The sequence below is a fragment of the Pristiophorus japonicus genome, chromosome 11 (genome assembly GCF_044704955.1).
Source record: "Pristiophorus japonicus isolate sPriJap1 chromosome 11, sPriJap1.hap1, whole genome shotgun sequence".
NCBI classification, from domain to species: Eukaryota; Metazoa; Chordata; class Chondrichthyes; family Pristiophoridae; genus Pristiophorus; species Pristiophorus japonicus.
Genome location: NC_091987.1, coordinates 62,143,209 through 62,163,651, shown reverse-complemented (window position 1 = coordinate 62,163,651; position 20,443 = coordinate 62,143,209). Strand labels below are relative to the sequence as shown.

Genomic DNA, 20,443 nt, shown 5'->3' with positions numbered 1-20,443 from the left:
ACTTACCCTGCTTCTAGCGGGTAGCCTCAGGGTGCAGCGAATGTGACTTTGCTGCCTTTTTCTGCCCATTTCAGGTGGGCAGCCGGCCGGCAGGATGCTGTTAAAATTAGATACCTCCAGGCGGGAAGGCTATTGGCTTCCTGCTTGAGATTTAAAATCCACCAAGTGAGCAACAACTGATGATGAGAAAAAGAATAAACTCCAAATGCTGAAAATCTGAAATAGAAATTGAAAATGCTGGAAATAACTAGCACGTCCATCAGCATCTAAAAAGGGTAAGGTAGATTCATAATTTCATTAGAACTGGTAGGTACTGCTTTTCAGAGTTGTGAAAAGAGTACAGGTTACATTTACAGTGGTTGCTAATATCTCGGAGATCATGCTCAAAATAGCCACTGAGGATGCTAGTATCTCATAATTCCTTCCTACCGCCCATTTTGGACCCAATAATGTGCTTAGGGCATGAATGAATCCACATTGGTTTTGGCTTGGAGCATTTGCACAGTCACTGGCTTGCTGTTGGCAATCATTTATAAAAGATGTTATTTGTGGCTTGTGTTGTGCTTCTGCTTGAAGGTATTTCAGTTTCCTGCTGCATTTAGAGAAAGGTCGAGTGCATAACTGTGCTGGATGAGATTTAGGGAGACAATAATCTAGTCTGGGTGTCGTGGGATTGTTTCTCTTTGAACAGTGCACATGCCCGCTGCGCTTCCAGGTAGACCTCACAATATAAGGCAAGGTCAGCTCATTTAAATAAATATTTGGCACGCAACACATGATATACTGTCTATCTGGCACCACCAGCTTTTAAAGCTGTGCTACTACTGAGGAGGAGAAATGGCTGCAATTAGACAAGCAGGGAGGAACTGCCCAGTTACTGACACAGCTCTCAAGCTTGTGCTGTAGCAGGTCCTGCTGAGAAGGGTGGCTCTCTTTGGAGCTGATGGCCAACCTGCAATAAAGAGCATTGTCAGAGAAGCTTAGGTAGAGGTGGTAGAAAGAGTGAATGTTGTTTCACCTGCACACTGAACCTGGGAGCGGTCGAGGAAGAAATCTTCTAGTTTTGAAAGCTGTCAACATCAGTGCGCTGATACATTGATTAATTTTACTACCTTGGCTTACACTGTCTCACAACCACCTCCATATAACATTCAACGACATTGCCATTGCTTAATCCCCCACCATCAACATCCTGGGCTTCCCAAAGCTTCTCCACCGCCTACAATTCAGAAGTGTGATGGAATATTCTGCACTTGTCTGGATGGGTTCAGCTCAAAGCTCAACACCATCCAGGACAAAGCAGTCCATTTGATGTGCAGCCCATCAACCATCTTAAACATTCACACACTCTACCACCAGTGCATCATGACTGCAGTGTGTACTATCTACAGGACACACTACAGCAACTCAACAAAGCTTCTTTGTTAGTACCTCCCAAACCCGCGACCACCACCATCTAGAAGGACAAGGGCGGCAGGTGCATGGGAACACCATCACCTCGTCACACACTATCCTGACTTGGATATGTATCGCTGATCCTTCATTGTCACTGGGTCAAAATCCTGAAACTCCCTCTCTAACAGCATAGTGGGAGTTCCTTCACCACATGACTACAACGGTTCAAGAAGAAGGCTCACTACCTTCTTCTAAAGGGCAACCAAGGATGGGCAATACATGCTGGCCTTGCTAGCGACGCCCATATCCAGAGAATGAATAAAAAATAAGTATATATTTCTGAAATATAGAAAGCCAGTATTTAAATGCAAGTCTTGCCTTTTTCTTTCATTATGAAGTCATGAATATGCTCACAGGTTTGTAGAGCTGTTGAGTTGAGAGCGGCTTAGCCAGTCACGTGATGTTTACAAGGCTCAATAAAACCCCAGCCAGTTGGGTTCAGCGGATCCACGATGAGGCAAGTGGTTGTGTGTCCGTTGGTTGAACTGGTAATGTGTAATGTTATTGTTAAACCTTTGCTAATAAACCAACTAGTTCTTAAGAGCGATGTGTTGCTATGAATTCTTAAGCAAAGAACCCATGAAACAAATACATTACAATGATACACACTGGAGTCTGGAGTGTTTGTTGCCCCCAGGTACAGGACGCAACTTCCTCCACTGGCAGTTTTGCTGAGAGTCTTGGTGGAGTCAACATGGTCAGAGGCACTTTGGACTTTGCAATCCTTTCTTGGGGTTTCTGCTCCATATGTATGCTGCTATGTACTTAAATTCAGCCCAACAGTTCTAGTATAACAAGGATACTGTGAGGAACAGACCATGTTCCCATGGATGTAGTTAGTTTCTGAATAGCCCAAACAATTGGGTTTTGTTGTTATCGTCTTGGATTTGTTTTGTTAAGATCAATTCCAGGAGCAGTACACGTTGCCAAGTCTGCTGCTGGGGTTCACAGTATGTACTGCAGCAGAAACTGCCTGCGGTGCAATTGAAACTCATCAGCATGTAAATCAGTTGCGTGCTTAGCTCCTACAAACATTGGCATTTAATTGCTGGTATTTGCATAATTGTGATCTTGATGATGGCGCCCAGGCCTCCTTTTGAAAAGTTGGTTGAAGTGTAACCTTTTCTCACTCTTGTCTTATTTTCTTTCCCCACTCAGTACAACTCTATATTATAGTCAGCACTGATTAAAAACAGGCCTAGAAATTTGAGCACGCCGCCCCAGTTTTTTGGGCACTAAACGGGTGGATAACCCTCCAGTATAGCAGTCAAGAAGCACGCGCTCATTTCAAACCAAAAGTGCGTCGCCTGCCATATTGGCTTGGGCTTCTCCGTAGTCATGCAGATCAGAATGAATAACTTATGTAAGTAAGGGTCGTATGTATGTTAGAGGACACTTTTCCGATTACAGTATGCCCCAGCGTCTGACTCGCTACATGCTAAATTTGCCCAGCCACACGTGCAGGTAGGACCCTTCACCTGCGCTATTTAAATGGACCAAGCAGTACTTACAGGTTAGTTGCTGGTTGTCATTTCAGGCTGCAAGTTAAATTTTGGATAGTTTCTGGCCTGTTTCTGATGCTGGAAAGTTAAGTTTGAGTGCTGAGAAGAAGATTTTGCTGGTGTTGCACTGCTTTTGGCTGTCTCATAAACAGTTTGATTACAGTCATGAGTGATCTGGTAGGGCTGCCTTTGGAGCTAGAGGAGGATGGGTTGCTCACCCAACTGAAGAATTTGTTATTGATTTGGAGCCTACTTACAGCGACAGAGTTCATGGCCATGAGTTTGCTGACCTCGGCGGGTCTGTGGCGGGCGACGTCGGTGGCAAGAACCGACCACGCTGCTGGCTCCAGCCCACTGTTTGAAATGAATTTCCCTTGATTGGCTCAGCGCTTTTCCCAGCAAATTGGAGGACATCAGCCGGTTTCCTTAAAAGGACCATGTCGAAATTTATTTTGACATTTGTGCTGTCAGTGCTCGACAGCATTGAAGTGCTGCAAACACTGACGATGACTGCATAGAGGTGCAGGGCTGCACTGAGGCTCTCCCATGACTCCCTTCATGTGCTTATGGAGTGAGTCACAGCACGCAGAGCGATCCTCTTCTTTTCCCATGGGCGGAAGGGACCATGGGCATGAGACTCCTCAGCGCTGAAAGAGCTGACATTGAGGAAAGGCAAGTGGCAGCGGGTTCACAGCGGGGTCCCGATCCACTGGGGAAATAAACCACTTTCCCATCTGACCCACCTCTGATCGCGCCTGCTGACCCCCTGGAAAATCTCGGCCCATGTCTTGACTCACCAGCGAAAGTGAGTCTGCTGTTGGTAGGTATTTCAGCAGCCTTGGTACCATTGTATGTTTTGACTATTGATTGATCTTTCCATGCCCAGGCAGTAAAACATATTTAGCAGTTTTGGTCAGTTCATCAGTTCTTCATGTTCTGTCGATGCAGAAGTAAACATATCAAGGACCCAATCTCACATATAAGGTTTGTGTTAGGGACACTGATCCAGGTTCAGTGTTATTGAGTGAGCTCGTGAAAATTTATCAGCTAGCTTTTTAACCGTGGCTGCCCGCTGAAGTCCCTGTGGAGAGGCCCAAACCATTTTGTGGGCCGAGTCTCATCTCCATAATCCTGGTGAACTGTGAGTAATATTCCCCCTAAGGCCTGCAGTGTTCTCTTTTAGCATCACTGGTTCGGCTGGTCAGCACCTGGTATCAATGATTGAAGCAAGCTTCCATTATTAAGGGGAAAACTAGCTGTTTTTAAGTTATGTTTTCTCTTTTTTTTTGTGTCTCCCTGTGTTATGCACCATCCCTACACAGACTGAACCTTCTGCCAAGCTGTTTATGACAATAGCCTAGGCTTACCCGCCCTCTGATTTTTCCCTTCCTTCAGGCTGACCCCTTTCAAAATTTCCTCGTGATAATACAGCTGAGATCAGGAATTCAGCTTCATGCTGCTGCTTTGACATGCTCCGTACTACACTGCTAGAATTAGAGACTTGGTTGTGAAGCATGGATTTTTTAAAAAGCATAATAGGTTTGTTTTTCAAAATACATAAAGCTACCTTTGTTAATAACTGAACGTTTTGTGTCAACATGACTTCTGCCTAACTTCACTTATACAAACTAATTAAATCACCTCCATCACATTAAACTAAAGCAATCCCTGGGATCAGGCAGATGGCTAATAAATATCAAGAGAGATTATGATCATACCTGTGAGAAATTAAACACTCAGCTATCAAAACCACATTCCAGAGTCACACAAAACTGTGATTAAACCCAGCAGTCCATACTGTGTACACATATAAAATAATGGCACCAAGTTAATTATTTCAATAATGTGATTTTGTTAATAGCATTTTCACATCTGTTTTAAAACTGAGAGGAGGGGCGAGAAACGGTGGAATAATATAAAATCTTGAACATATCAAACAACCTGTATCAGAAATAGATAAAACTATTCTACCTGTGGAAATTAAATGTTATATAAATAGTAGATCTAAAAGAAAAATTCTACCAATTTTGAACACTTCTGTATCGATTACAAACAAACCTCATTTAAAAACAGTAATTACTGAAATATAGGGGTCATTTTAAACCTCTTCCGACGGGCGGGAGAGGGTCCGAGGGGGGGGGGTTTGAAATGTGAAACCTGACCCCAACCCGCCATGAACGTGCCTACTTTCGGGTTGTTGTTGGCCAAGTAACCCACTCCGAAGAGGTGGCTATGTGATTATAATATTTAAATTAGACTGTGTTCCTCAGATTTTGGGAGCCACTTAAATTTAGTGACTGTGGCTAGGTTTCTCAGGGCTCAGGAATTTGTCCCTCCCCGCGATCAGCTGACCCGCAATCTTGCTGCCAAGCTCCGAGTCCACTGCAACCCCTTCCCACCCTGTGATATCTCCCCCTGCAACCTCTTCCCACCCCGTGATATCTCCCCCTGCAACCTCTTCCCACCCTGTGATATCTCCCCCTGCAACCTCTTCCCACCCTGTGATATCTCCCCCTGCAACCTCTTCCCACCCTGTGATATCTCCCCGCCACCTCTTCCCACCCTGTGATATCTCCCCCTGCAACCTCTTCCCACCCCGTGATATCTCCCCCTGCAACCTCTTCCCACCCTGTGATATCTCCCCACCACCTCTTCCCACCCTGTGATATCTCCCCCTGCAACCTCTTCCCACCCCGTGATATCTCCCACTGCCACCTCTTCCCACCCCGTGATATCTCCCCACCACCTCTTCCTACCCTGTGATATCTCCCCGCCACCTCTTCCCACCCTGTGATATCTCCCACTGCCACCTCTTCCCACCCTGTGATATCTCCCCCTGCAACCTCTTCCCACCCCGTGATATCTCCCCCTGCAACCTCTTCCCACCCCGTGATATCTCCCCCTGCAACCTCTTCCCACCCCGTGATATCTCCCCCTGCAACCTCTTCCCACCCCGTGATATCTCCCCGCCACCTCTTCCCACCCTGTGATATCTCCCCCTGCAACCTCTTCCCACCCTGTGATATCTCCCCCTGCAACCTCTTCCCACCCCGTGATATCTCCCCGCCACCTCTTCCCACCCCGTGATATCTCCCCACCACCTCTTCCCACCCTGTGATATCTCCCCCTGCAACCTCTTCCCACCCCGTGATATCTCCCCCTGCAACCTCTTCCCACCCCGTGATGTCTCCCCCTGCAACCTCTTCCCACCCTGTGATATCTCCCCGCCACCTCTTCCCACCCTGTGATATCTCCCCGCCACCTCTTCCCACCCTGTGATATCTCCCCCTGCCACCTCTTCCCACCCTGTGATATCTCCCACTGCCACCTCTTCCCACCCCGTGATATCTCCCCCGCCACCTCTTCCCACCCTGTGATCCCTCCCTACCATCTCTTCCCAGCCCGCAAACTGAGCCCACCACGTGATCAGCCCCCCACGATTGTTCCCTGCGATCTCTTCCCACCCCATGAGCTGAGCCCACCCCATGATCTCCCCCCCTCCACTATCTTCCCTGTGCTCTCTCTCCCGCGATCATCCCTGCAATATTTGATCGCGATTTCTTCCCACCTGATGATCTGAGCCTACCCGCGATTTCTCTCCACGAGATCTAAGCCCACCTGTGATCTCTCCCAGGAAATTCTCCCTGCAATCGATTCCCATCCCGTGGTCTGAACCCACCCCGTAATCTGAACCCACCCCGCGATCTCTCCCCGCGATATCTTCTCCCTCCCAGGGAAATGCGCCAGCCAATTTGCGCACAGCAAGCTCTGAAGGTGCAGTACTCCCTCAGTAGTTGGAGTGTCAGCCTAGATTTTTTAACTCAAGTATCTGGAGTGGGACTTGAATCCACGTCCTTCGGACTGAGAGGTGAGGGTGCTACCAACTGAGCCCCAGCCTATTCAATATTTCTTGATAGCTGTAACTTCTCTGTTTTGGTATCATCCATGTAACTTTTATTTGTACCTTCTCCAGTGCCTCTATATCCTTTTTATAGTATGGTGTCCATTTTTGGGTTCCTAAATATGGCGTAGTGTCCTTATTTAAAAGGAAGAAATTGGCCTGGTTTGCACCACCCATTAGCACCTGGTGGGGGTGGTAACAGGACACTAAGGGGTTACCGACCAGGTGCGGCAAAATCACCGACGCCGGTGAACCTCCCTGGCGGTTTTGTGCTGGCGCTAACACTTACCGCCTCACTCTCTTGTGACCCGTAGCTCATGATGTCATCCAGTGCGCAGCGCCCCGTTACCACCCCAGATGTAATATTCGCTCCTGCCCCCTGCAACATCGCCGGGCGTCAGCAACGGCAGCTGCAGGAGGTGTTGTCACCTTGGTTGGCCGTTTGAGGAGTAATATTTAAAGCAGTAGTGGTCAGGTAGGGAAAAATGTATTTATCTCCCCATTCTGGTGTCTCTTGATTTCTTTTGACCCTGCGATTGCTCAGCCCTGCACTTTCTCACAGTGCTTGGGGCTGCTATGCACATAGCGCAGGTGTCGTGGCCCAACAGACAGCTTGAAGATTCATTCAACCCATCACTAGCTCTTCCCTTTAAGCGAGGGAAGGAGCCTGTAATGACGGCAGCGCTGCACTGAACATTGCACAGTGCTCTCTCACTCACTTTAGTGCTTGACATAGCACTCCACTTCCCTCGGAACAATAAAGCGGAAGTTCCTGGTAGCAGCAAATCATTTTGCCCGGCAATACTTTTGCGCTCCCTGAAAAGCTATCTGCCCAAATGGGGCACTACACAATTTCTAGCCCTAAACATTTTAATAAGGTTGCTAACGGTTTTGGGCAGGTATGTTGCCGGCCTATTTTGAGACCTGTTCAAAAATTGCAGTGGGCGGAATTGATTTGGAACTCAATAGAATAAGAGAACTGAGCCTTCATTCTGCAAGTCTGTGCATCACAGGATAAGTCAGGCAGGGTACCAGGACAGCTGCAATGACTGGATGGAGTTGGGCTGAGAAGCAAGGCAGCTGCACAGAACAGACAGTTGGGGTTATTAAAAATTTCAAATTCTTGCCCCGAAAGGCTGTGGATGTTAGGACAATTAGAGCTTTTAATACTGAGGTAGATAGATTTTTGTCAGCTAAGTGTATCAAAGGATATGGAGTAAAGGCGGGAAAATGGATTTGAGGTACAGATCAGCCATGATCTAATTGAATGGCGGAACAGACCAAAGAGACTGAAAGGCCTTAGGTTCCTATAGCTGTTTCATAGCCATCTGGTTTTGGATTGCTATAATTAGGACAGCAACAGTGACTTGGGCAAAAAACGTTAGTAGGAGTTGTGTACAGACCTCCAAACAGTAATAGGGATGTTGGGGAGGGCATCAAACAGGAAATTAGGGGTGCATGCAATAAAGGTGTAGCAGTTATAATGGGTGACTTTAATATGCACATAGATTGGGCTAGCCAAACTGGAAGCAATACGGTGGAGGAGGATTTCCTGGAGTGCAGAAGGGATGGTTTTCTAGACCAATATGTTGAGGAACCAACTAGGGGGGAGGCCATCTTAGACTGGGTGTTGTGTAATGAGAGAGGATTAATTAGCAATCTCATTGTGCGAGGCCCCTTGGGGAAGAGTGACCATAATATGGTGGAATTCTGCATTAGGATGGAGAATGAAACAGTAATTTCAGAGACCATGGTCCAGAACTTAAAGAAGGGTAACTTTGAAGGTATGAGGCGTGAATTGGCTAGGATAGATTGGCGAATGATACTTAGCGGGTTGACTGTGGATGGGCAATGGCAGACATTTAGAGACCGCATGGATGAATTACAACAATTGTACATTCCTGTCTGGCGTAAAAATAAAAAAGGGAAGGTGGCTCAACCGTGGCTATCAAGGGAAATCAGGGATAGTATTAAAGCCAAGGAAGTGGCATACAAATTGGCCAGAAATAGCAGCGAACCTGGGGACTGGGAGAAATTTAGAACTCAGCAGAGGAGGACAAAGGGTTTGATTAGGGCAGGGAAAATGGAGTACGAGAAGAAGCTTGCAGGGAACATTAAGGCGGATTGCAAAAGTTTCTATAGGTATGTAAAGAGAAAAAGGTTGGTGAAGACAAACGTAGGTCCCCTGCAGTCAGAATCAGGGGAAGTCATAACGGGGAACAAAGAAATGGCAGACCAATTGAACAAGTACTTTGGTTCGGTATTCACTAAGGAGGATACAAACAACCTTCCGGATATAAAAGGGGTCAGAGGGTCTAGTAAGGAGGGGGAACTGAGGGAAATCTTTATTAGTCGGGAAATTGTGTTGGGGAAATTGATGGGATTGAAGGCCGATAAATCCCCAGGGCCTGATGGACTGCATCCTAGAGTACTTAAGGAGGTGGCCTTGGAAATAGCGGATGCATTGACAGTCATTTTCCAACATTCCATTGACTCTGGATCAGTTCCTATGGAGTGGAGGGTAGCCAATGTAACCCCACTTTTTAAAAAAGGAGGGAGAGAGAAAACAGGGAATTATAGACCGGTCAGCCTGACCTCAGTAGTGGGTAAAATGATGGAATCAATTATTAAGGATGTCATAGCAGTGCATCTGGAAAATGGTGACATGATAGGTCCAAGTCAGCATGGATTTGTGAAAGGGAAATCATGCTTGACAAATCTTCTGGAATTTTTTGAGGATGTTTCCAGTAAAGTGGACAAAGGAGAACCAGTTGATGTGGTATATTTGGACTTTCAGAAGGCTTTCGACAAGGTCCCACACAAGAGATTAATGTGCAAAGTTAAAGCACATGGGATTGGGGGTAGTGTGCTGACGTGGATTGAGAACTGGTTGTCAGACAGGAAGCAAAGAGTAGGAGTAAACGGGTACTTTTCAGAATGGCAGGCAGTGACTAGTGGAGTGCCGCAAGGTTCTGTGCTGGGGCCCCAGCTGTTTACATTGTACATTAATGATTTAGACGAGGGGATTAAATGCAGTATCTCCAAATTTGCGGATGATACTAAGTTGGGTGGCAGTGTGAGCTGCGAGGAGGATGCTATTAGGCTGCAGAGTGACTTGGATAGGTTAGGTGAGTGGGCAAATGCATGGCAGATGAAGTATAATGTGGATAAATGTGAGGTTATCCACTTTGGTGGTAAAAACAGAGAGACAGACTATTATCTGAATGGTGACAGATTAGGAAAAGGGAAGGTGCAACGAGACCTGGGTGTCATGGTACATCAGTCATTGAAGGTTAGCATGCAGGTACAGCAGGCGGTTAAGAAAGCAAATGGCATGTTGGCCTTCATAGCGAGGGGATTTGAATACAGGGGCAGGGAGGTGTTGCTACAGTTGTACAGGGCCTTGGTGAGGCCACACCTGGAGTATTGTGTACAATTTTGGTCTCCTAACTTGAGGAAGGACATTCTTGCTATTGAGGGAGTGCAGCGAAGGTTCACCAGACTGATTCCCGGGATGGCGGGACTGACCTATCAAGAAAGATTGGATCAACTGGGCTTGTATTCACTGGAGTTCAGAAGAATGAGAGGGGACCTCATAGAAACGTTTAAAATTCTGACGGGTTTAGACAGGTTAGATGCAGAAAGAATGTTCCCAATGTTGGGGAAGTCCAGAACCAGGGGTCACAGTCTGAGGATAAGGGGTAAGCCATTTAGGACCGAGATGAGGAGAAACTTCTTCACCCAGAGAGTGGTGAACCTGTGGAATTCTCTACCACAGAAAGTAGTTGAGGCCAATTCACTAAATATATTCAAAAGGGAGTTAGATGAAGCCCTTACTACTCGGGGGATCAAGGGTTATGGCGAGAAAGCAGGAAGGGGGTACTGAAGTTTCATGTTCAGCCATGAACTCATTGAATGGCGGTGCAGGCTAGAAGGGCTGAATGGCCTGCTCCTGCACCTATTTTCTATGTTTCTATGTTTCTATGCAACCTTGATCAACAGTGTTACACCATGATGAAAAGGCTACCCAAGGGCTGGAGGGAAAATGTTGTAAAGAAGAAGACTAAAGTAGTTGTATTAGGTGATTCATAATCCGAGGCATGGATAGTATTCCTTACAACCAACGTTCCCTGCCGGCCCTGCGCAGCCCGGAACAAGCTTTCTCAGTGTTAAGTTTTTTGCATGCACGCAACTGTGATTGGGTTGCAAAGCCTCTTATAAAGAGGCCGCGCTCCCAAAAAATATGAGGGGGAATATTGCTTGCAATCATGACTGAGTCTCACATGTTCTGTTGTCTCAATAGTGTCAGGGTGAGGGACAATATGCAGCAGCTAAGCAAACTTCTTGCAATGGAGGTTGAGCAGCCAGTGCTGGTGGTTTGTGTGGGAGTAACCTAAAGGTCCTGAAGTCAGATTTCCAGGAGCTATGTGCTAGAAAAGGACTTCGAGGATAGTAATTTATGTATAACCACTGGCACCATACACTGGACAATATCGGCAAGAGAGAGATTTGAGCCCCAAAAATCCATATCTGTTGTGGCAGATCTCTAGTGGGACCAGGATATGCTGGGTCCCAGCCAAGCGGCAAAATTTCTGGATGGCCTTAGGGAGCAGAATCCTCCACCCAACCCTTATAAAGGGCCGAGTCTGTGGTAGGGATTGCGAAAGTTAGAGTTCCTCTGCCCTTGGCCTTCATTGGGATGTGTGTATGATTGCCAAATGTATGCCCGGTGAGACCAGGTATACCCGACAGCCCAGCGGTGGTTGTGAGGAACATTTGCGATTCTAAACTGGACTTGTGGCCGGAATCCCTGCAGATTTGGCGGCCTATTTTAAAAATATCGACCCCAAAATTGCTGTCAAAATAACGGAGGCTAATGGCTCTCACCAATATTTATACGCAAATGCCATAGCAACTTCAGACGAGGACACATGCGCAATTAAATGCGGAAATCAGAAGTCACTGTTGGAGATGCTCCACTGTTAGCTTTGCAAAATTGGCATCTCACTGTTTGGCTCCGCTTTCAAATGTATTGAGCGTTGTGAAGTTCCTGTACTTGCATGTTAGATACAAATTAAATTCGCCACAGAAAGTTAAGTCAAGTCATTTTCAAAATGACCCTTTTAACAACTTGATAAGCGTTAACCTCTCTGGCACTGAAAATTAAGTACTACAAATGTGAGTCTCATTCCTTCAGGTCTTAACTGTTGTTAAAGATTTTTACAAAAATGTAAAACTTCTAAAAACTTTTTCTTTTTGTCCCTTCTTTTCTTTCTCTCTCTTAATCCAATCTTTCTTTCCCTCTTTTTATTTCTCTTTATGTACCTGATTTGAAATTGAATTTGCTATTCTAACTTACACTTCCTTCTCAGTCTTTGCACTGTTAATTTCAGAATCCACCAATCTGATTGGTTAAGGAGATATACAGTTGTTTCACTTATATCCCAGATGCCCTTTAGAGAGTCCCTGTTTCCAACTCACACTTCATGCAACTTGCAGGACAAAATATGGTTGACATTAATCGGGATAGGCAAGTCAAACTAACAGCGGCCGCCTTTCGTTGCCTTGCCACAGCAAATTTTGGGCCATAAATTTTAACGTGGCCCACTTACAATGGGTGTTTTTGGGGCTGGAGGTATAGCCCAGCTGCTCCCTTCCAGACAGGCAGTCTTCATTTGGTCTTACTGGCCTTATACCAATTGCAGGTGCCCTTGATGCATCTTAAGTGGTATGGCATTGGTGCAATAATTAAGGAACCATCCCATGACCCCACGAACTTTGGCAGGGTCAGTGATGGAAGTCCATGACAGCACATCTCAGCGCTTATGTCAAGATGTGCTCTATCTGTGGATTTTTAGTGCAGTAGTGTAGGAGGGAAGGACATAGATTTTGGAGGCACTGGAATAAGTTCTACAAGAGGGGGAGGCAGTACAAATGGGACTGCATCATCATGGTACCAAACATTGGTGGAGTAGGTAAATAGAACAGTGGAATAGATTTGAACTATTATAGCTGGGAGTGCTATTTAAAGATCAGAAGCCAGCAGTATAGAAACTGTTGTGTATCTGTAAAGCATGCACTCCCATGTTCCGCCACCAGGGAGCTCATCTCCTGAAGTCCCAAGGGATCCCAGCATCCCTTGGGAGCACTGTATATAAGCCGGCCCCGAAGGCCTGTTCCTCACTCTGGAGTGTCTTATTAAAGACTGAGGTCACTTTTACTTTAATCTCCCTGTGTGCAACCTCATCTGTGTTAGGAACATAATAACTGGCGACGAGTATACGAATCCAACACAAAGATGCAGCAAACTGTGGGCATCCTGGAGAAGTTCTCGGAGGGTGAGGACTGGGAAGCCTATGTTGAATGGTTAGACCAGTACTTTGTAGCCAACGAGCTGGACGGAGAAGGAAGCGCTGCAAAAAGGAGAGCGGTCCTCCTCACAGTCTGCGGGGCACTGATCTACAGCCTCATGAAGAATCTTCTGGCTCCGGTGAAACCCACAGATAAGTCGTATGAGGAGCTGTGTACACTGGTTCGGGAGCATCTTAACCCGAGGGAGAACGTGCCGATGGCGAGGTATTGATTCTACACATGCCAGCGATCTGAAGGTCAGGAAGTGGTGAGCTATGTCGCCGAGCTAAGGCGACTGGCAGGACAACGTGAGTTTGATGACTACCTGGAGCAAATGCTCAGACTTTTTGTACTGGGCATTGGCCATGAGACCATCCTGCAATAACTTTTGACTGTAGAGACACCGACCCTCAGTAAGGCCATTGCGATAGCACAGGCGTTTATGTCCACCAGTAATAACACCAAACAAATCTCTCAGCACACAAGTGCTAGCAATGTTCATAAATTAACTGGAACAGTGTTTGCGAGCAGAAATGTACAGGGCAGAACCCAGGAGTCTGCAACTGCCAGCAGGCCTCAGGTGACCCAAATGACTCAGAGTCCCCAACAAAGGATGAATGCAAGGCAATTCACACCTTGTTGGCGATGTGGAGGCTTCCATTCAGCCTATTCATGCTGCTTCAAAGGGTATGTTTGCAAGAGCTGTGGAATGGGGCACCTCCAACAAACTTGCAAACGAGCTGCAAGCTCTGCAAAACCTGCTAACCACCACGTGGCAGAGGAAGATCGGTCCATGGTGGATCAAAGCAATTTTGAGCCGAGAGAGGAGGCAGATGCTGAAGTACATGGGGTGCACACATTTTTGACAAAATGTCCACCTATAATGCTAAATATAAAATTGAATGGCTTACCCATAGCCATGGAACTGGACACTGGCGTTAGCCAATCCATCATGAGTAAAAAGACGTTTGAGAGACTGTGGTGTAACAAGGCATTCAGACCAGCTCTGAGCCCCATCCACACGAAACTGAGAACCTACACCAAAGAACTTCTCACTGTCCTGGGCAGCGCCATGGTCAAGGTCACCTACGAGGGCATGGTGCACGAACTGCCACTCTGAATTGTCCCGGGCGATTGACCCCCTTGGAAGGAACTGGCTGGGCAAAATCCATTGGAACTGGGATGTCATCTGAGCGCTATCACATGTCGATGAGGCCTCAGGTACCCAGGTTCTTAACAAATTTCCTTCCCTTTTTGAGCCAGGCATTGGAAACTTTTCCAGGGCGAATCTGCGGATCCACTTGGTTCCAGAGGCACAATCCATTCACCACAGGCGCGAGTGGTATCTCACATGATGAGGGAGAGAGTGGAAATCAAGCTGGACAGGCTGCAATGCGAGGGCATCATCTCCCCATGAAATTCAACGAGTGGGCCAGCCCGATTATTCCAGTACTCAGACATGATGGCACGGTCAGGATTTGCGGCGATTATAAAGTAACTATTAATTGTTTCTCGCTACAGGACCAATACCCGCTACCTAAGGCAGACGACCTATTTGCGACGCTGGCAGGAGGCAAGACGTTCACTGAGCTCGATCTGACTTCAGCCTACATGACGCAGGAGCTGAAGGAGTCTTCGAAGGGCCTCACCTGCATCAACACGCACAAGGGACTGTTCATGTATAACAGATGCCCGTTTGGAATTCGGTCAGCTGCAGCGATCTTCCAGAGAAACACGGAGAGCCTACTCAAGTCGGTACCACGCACGATGGTCTTTCAGGATGACATATTAGTCATGGGTCGGGACACCGCCGAACACCTACAAAACCTGGAGGAGGTCCTCCAGTGACTGGATCACGTAGGGCTGCGGCTGAAATTCGTCTTCATGGCAACAGAAGTGGAGTTTTTGGGGAGAAAGATCGTGGCGGACGGCATTCGGCCCACAGACGCCAAGACAGAGGCTATCAGGAACGCACCCAGGCCACAGAACCTCACGGAGCTGCGGTCGTTCCTGGGACTCCTCAACTATTTTGGTAACTTCCTACCGGGGTTAAGCACCCTTTTAGAGCCCCTACATGTGTTATTGCGCAAAGGTGAGAACTGAGTATGGGAAAAAAAAACAAGTATTGCTTTTGAGAAAGCCGGAAACATTTTATGTTCCAACAAGCTGCTTGTATTGTATAACCCATGTAAAAGACTTGTGTTAGCATGTGATGCGTCGTCGTACGGAGTCGGGTGTGTATTCCACCAAGCTAACTTTGCTGGGAAGTTGCAACCTGTCGCCTATGCTTCCAGGAGCTTGTCTAAGGCCGAGAGGGCCTACAGCATGATTGAGAAAGAGGCATTAGCATGTGTGTTCGGAGTAACAGTACCTGCTTGGCCTCAAATTTGAGCTGGAAATCGATCACAAGCCCCACATATCCCTGTTCACTGAAAACAAGGGGATAAATACTAATGCCTCAGCCTGCATACAAAGGTAGGCACTCGCGCTATCAGCGTATAACTATACCATCCGCCACAGACCAGACACCGAGAACTGTGCGGATGCTCTCAGTCGGCTACCATTGCCCACCACGGGGGTGGAAATGTGCAGCCTGCAAACTTGTTGATTATGGCGCAGCCCACAGACTTGTTGATGGTCATGGAAGCGTTTGAAAATGATAAATCATCTATCACGGCCCGCCAAATTAGGACTTGGACCAGCCAAGATCCTCTGCTGTCCCTAGTAAAAAACTGTGTACTGCATGGGAGCTGGGCCAGCATCCCCATTGAAATGCAAGAGCCAGTCAAGCCATTCCAGCGGCGAAAGGACGAGCTGTCCATTCAGGCAGACTGCCTGTTGTGAGGTAACCGCGTAGTGCTACCAAAAAAGGGCAGGGAGACATTCATCTCGGATCTCCACAGCACACACCCAGGTATAGTAATGATGAAAGCGATAGCCAGATCCCATGTGCGGTGGCCCGGTATCAATTCTGATTTACAGTCCTGTGTACGGCAATGCAGCGTACATGCTCAGTTGAGCAATGCGCCCAGAGGCACCACTAAGTTTGTGGTCCTGGCCCTCCAGACCATGGTCGAGGATCCATGTCGACTATGCAGGCCTGTTTCTCGGTAAAATGTTCCTGGTGGTGGTGGATGCTTTTTCAAAATGGATTGAATGTGAAATAATGTCGGGAAGCACCGCCACCACCACCACCATTGAAAGCCTGAGGGCCATGTTTGCCACCCATGGCCTGCCTGACATACTGGTCAGTGACAATGGGCCATGTTTCACCAGTGCTGAATTTAAAGAATTCATAACCCGCAATGGGATCAAACATGTCACCGCGGCCCCGTTTAAACCAGCCTCCAATGGGCAGGCAGAACGGGCAGTACAAACAATCAAACAGAGCTTCAAATGAGTCACAGAAGGCTCACTCCAAACCTGCCTGTCCCGAGTACTGCTTGGCTACTGCACGACACCCCACTCACTCACAGGGGTGCCCCCGGCTGAGCTACTCATGAAATAGACACTTAAAACCAGACTCTCGCTGGTTCACCCCAACCTGCATGATCAGGTGGAGAGCAGGCAGCAGCAACAAAATGTAAATGATGGTCGCGCCACTGTGTCACAGGAAAGTGATCTGAATGACCCTGTTTATGTGCTAAACTATGGACATGGTCCCAAGTGGATCGCGGGCACAGTGATAGCTAAAGAAGGAAATAGTGTGTTTGTAGTCAAACTAGACAATGGACAAATTTGCAGAAAGCACCTGGCCCAAACGAGGCTGCGGTTCACAGACTGCCCTGAACAACCCACAGCAGACACCACCTTTTTCGAGCCCACAACGACACCCAAATGATCAACGACACCACGCCGGACCAGGAAATTGAACCTGTAATGTCCTTACACACTACTATAAATTCACACGAGGCACATTCTGCAGACAAGGTCACTCTGTGACCTGAACCTTTATTCACAGGACCAAGAAGTGATGACCCTGCGTGGGACCTCCCTTTATATACCTGGATGACCAGGTGAGGAGTGTCTCCCACAAGTTCACCCCCTGTGGTCAAGGTGTGCATTTCTTAAGTGTATACACTATGCAATGTTGTTATGAAGGTTACAGTTACATAAAGGTTACATACATGACATCACCTCCTCCCCAACGTCTTATGGGGTCAAAGATTAAGTTTTTCAGGCGGTCAACGCTCTCTTGTGGCGCGCCGCAGTTGGGCTCTGGATGTTGAGCCTTGGCATGTGTCTCTGTCACCTGTGGTGATTCCGGCCTGTCCGGACTGGCGGCAGGGACTGTGCATGCTGCTGAATGTTCTTGTTGCTCATTCACTGGCGGTGGTGTGGGTGACATCTCATGATCTTTCTCAGGTTCCTCAGTGGCCATGCTGAACCTTTTTTTTTACTTGGTCCAGATGCTTGCGGCATATCTGTCCATTGTTAAATCTGACCACTATGACCCTATTCCCCTCTTTGCCAATTACAGTAAAGCCACTTGGGGCCCCAAAACGTGATTAAGAACAAGTACAGGGTCATCGATTTCTATACATCTCCCTTTTGTGTTACGGTCATGGCACTCGTTTTGGGACTGGCGCTTGCCCTCAACAATGTCTGACAAGGATGAATGAGGGACAGACGAGTTTTAAGTGTACGTTTCATGAGTAGTTCCGCGGGTGGGACTCCCGTGAGCGAATGCAGTCTGGACCTATAGGCCATCAGGAGTCGCGATAGGTGGCATTGAAGGGAGGGTCCTTGAATCCGGAGCATGCCTTGTTTTATGATTTGGACGCACGTTCCGCCTGGCCATTGGAAGCCGGCTTGAACGGTGCCGTCCTGACATGTTTGATGCCATTACCCGACATGAACTCCCGGAATTCATAGCTAGTGAAACACGGGCCGTTGTCGCAAACCAGGATGTCCGGCAAGCCGTGGGTCGCAAAGACCACACGCAGACTCTGCACAGTGGTGGATGTCGTGCACGAATTCAATATGATGCACTCGATCCATTTCGAGTACGCATCAACAACAATGAGGAACATTTTTCCCATGAATGGGCCCACATAGTCTACGTGAATACGTGACCATGGCCTGGGGGCCAGGGCCACGGGCTGAGTGAGGCCTCCCTGGGGGAACTGCCCAGCTGGGCACATGTCGTGCACCTGCGAACACAGTGTTCCAGGTCTGAGTCAATTCCCGGCCACCATACATGTGACCGGGCAATGGCCTTCATTAGCACGATGCCTGGGTGCTCACTGTGGAGTTCCCTGATGAATGCTTCCCTTCCCTTCTGGGGCATGACTACCCGGCTGCCCCATAGTAGGCAGTCGGCTTTGATGGAGAGCTCATCCATCCGTCTGTGAAACGGCCTGACCTCCTCGGGGAATGCTCCGTGTGCGGGTGCCCAATTCCCAGTTCGGACACGTTTCTTAATCAAGGATAGGAGGGGATCTCTGTTGGTACAGATTTTGATCTGGCGGGCTGTGAAGGGGGAGCCTGCGCTGTCAAAGGCTTCAACGGCCATGACCATCTCAGCGCTTTGCTCCGCTGCCCCCTCAGTGATGGCCAGTGGAAGCCTGCTGAGCGCATCAGCGCAATTTTTGGTGCCTGGCCAGTGCCGTATGGTGTAGTCATTCGCAGCCAGCGAGAGAGCCCATCGCTGTATGCGAGCTGACGCATTGGCATTGACAGCTTTGCTGTCTGACAACAGGGATGTTAACGGCTTGTGGTCCATTTCTAACTCGAACCTTGTCAAAAAGGTACTGGTGCATCTTTTTCACCCCGTAGACACATGCGAGTGCTTCCTTTTCAACCATCCCATATCCCCGCTCTGCTTGGGAGAGCGACCTGGAGGCATAAGCCACAGGTTGGAGTTGGCCCTCATCATTACTCTGCTGCAACGCACACCCAACCCCATAGGATGATGCATCACTTGTCAAAACCAATTTCTTACAGGGGTTGTACAGAGTCAACAGCTTATTGGAACAAAGCAGGTTCCACGCCCGATTGAAAGCACGTCCCTGACAGTCCCCCCAAAATCAATCGCAACCCTTACGCAGGAGCACGTGTAGCAGCTCCAACAATGTGCTTAAGTTCAGCAGGAAGTTCCCGAAATAGTTCCCGAGTCCCAGAAATGAACGCAACTCCGATGTGTTGCCGGGCCTGGGCGCACGGCGAATTGCCTCCGTTTTGGATTCGGTAGGCCGGATCCCATCTGCGGCAAACCTCCTGCCCAAAAACTCGACCTCTGGGGCCAAAAACACACACTTGGACTTCTTTAGTCGCAGGCCTACCCGGTCCAGTCGGCGTAGCACCTCCTCCAGGCTGTGGAGGTGTTCCTCGGTGTCGCGACCCGTGATAAGGATGTCGTCCTGTAAAACGATTGTTCCAGGAATGGATTTGAGCAAGCTTTCCATGTTCCTTTGAAAGATAGCGGCCACTGATCAAATGCCAAACGGACACCTGTTGTAGACAAACAGCCCCTTGTGCGTGATGATGTTGATCAGTAGCTTGGATTCTTCGGCCAGTTCCTGGGTCATGTAGGCTGAAGTGAGGTCCAACTTGGTGAACAGCTTGCCGCCTGCCAGTGTGGCAAAAAGATCCTCCACTCTCGGAAGCGGTTATTGGTCCTGAAGTGACACTCGGTTGATGGTGGCCTTGTAGTCGCCACAGATCCTGACCGAGCCATCCATTTTTCGGACAGGGACGATGGGGCTTGCCCAGTCGCTGAATTAAATGGGCGAAATTATGCCCTCTCTTAGCAACCTGTCCAACTCACTCTCAATTTTCTCCCGCATCACATATGGCACAGCTCTATCTTTGTGGTGCACTGGTCTGGCGTCCGGGGTGATGCGTATCACTACTTTGGTACCTTTGAAAGTCCCGACACCAGGTTGAAATAGTGACTCAAATTTCTGTAGGATCTGTGAGCATGAACTTCGCTCCACAGATGAAATGGCGTGCACATCCCCCCATTTCCAGTTCATCTCGGCTAGCCAGTTCCTCCCCAAAAGCGCGGGACTGTTTCCCAGGACAATCCAGAGTGGCAGCCGGCTCTCTGATCCATTATGTGTGACCACCAACATTGCACTGCCTAGCACTGGGATGATCTCTTTGGTGTACGTCCGTAATTGCGTATCAATGCGTTCTAGTTTGGGTCTGCTGGCTCTGAGTGGCCATAGTTTCTCGAATTGTTGGACACTCATAAGTGACTGGCTGGCCCCTGTGTCCAGCTCCATGTGTA

The 20,443-nt window shown here is 48.1% G+C and overlaps 1 protein-coding gene across 2 annotated transcripts in view; it reads left to right on the top strand.

Annotated features, from left to right (window-relative positions):
* The window catches only part of mao (monoamine oxidase), a 270,332-nt gene that overhangs the window by 118,559 nt on the left and 131,330 nt on the right, over positions 1 to 20,443 (top strand). The gene's annotated exons all lie outside the window — the stretch shown is intronic.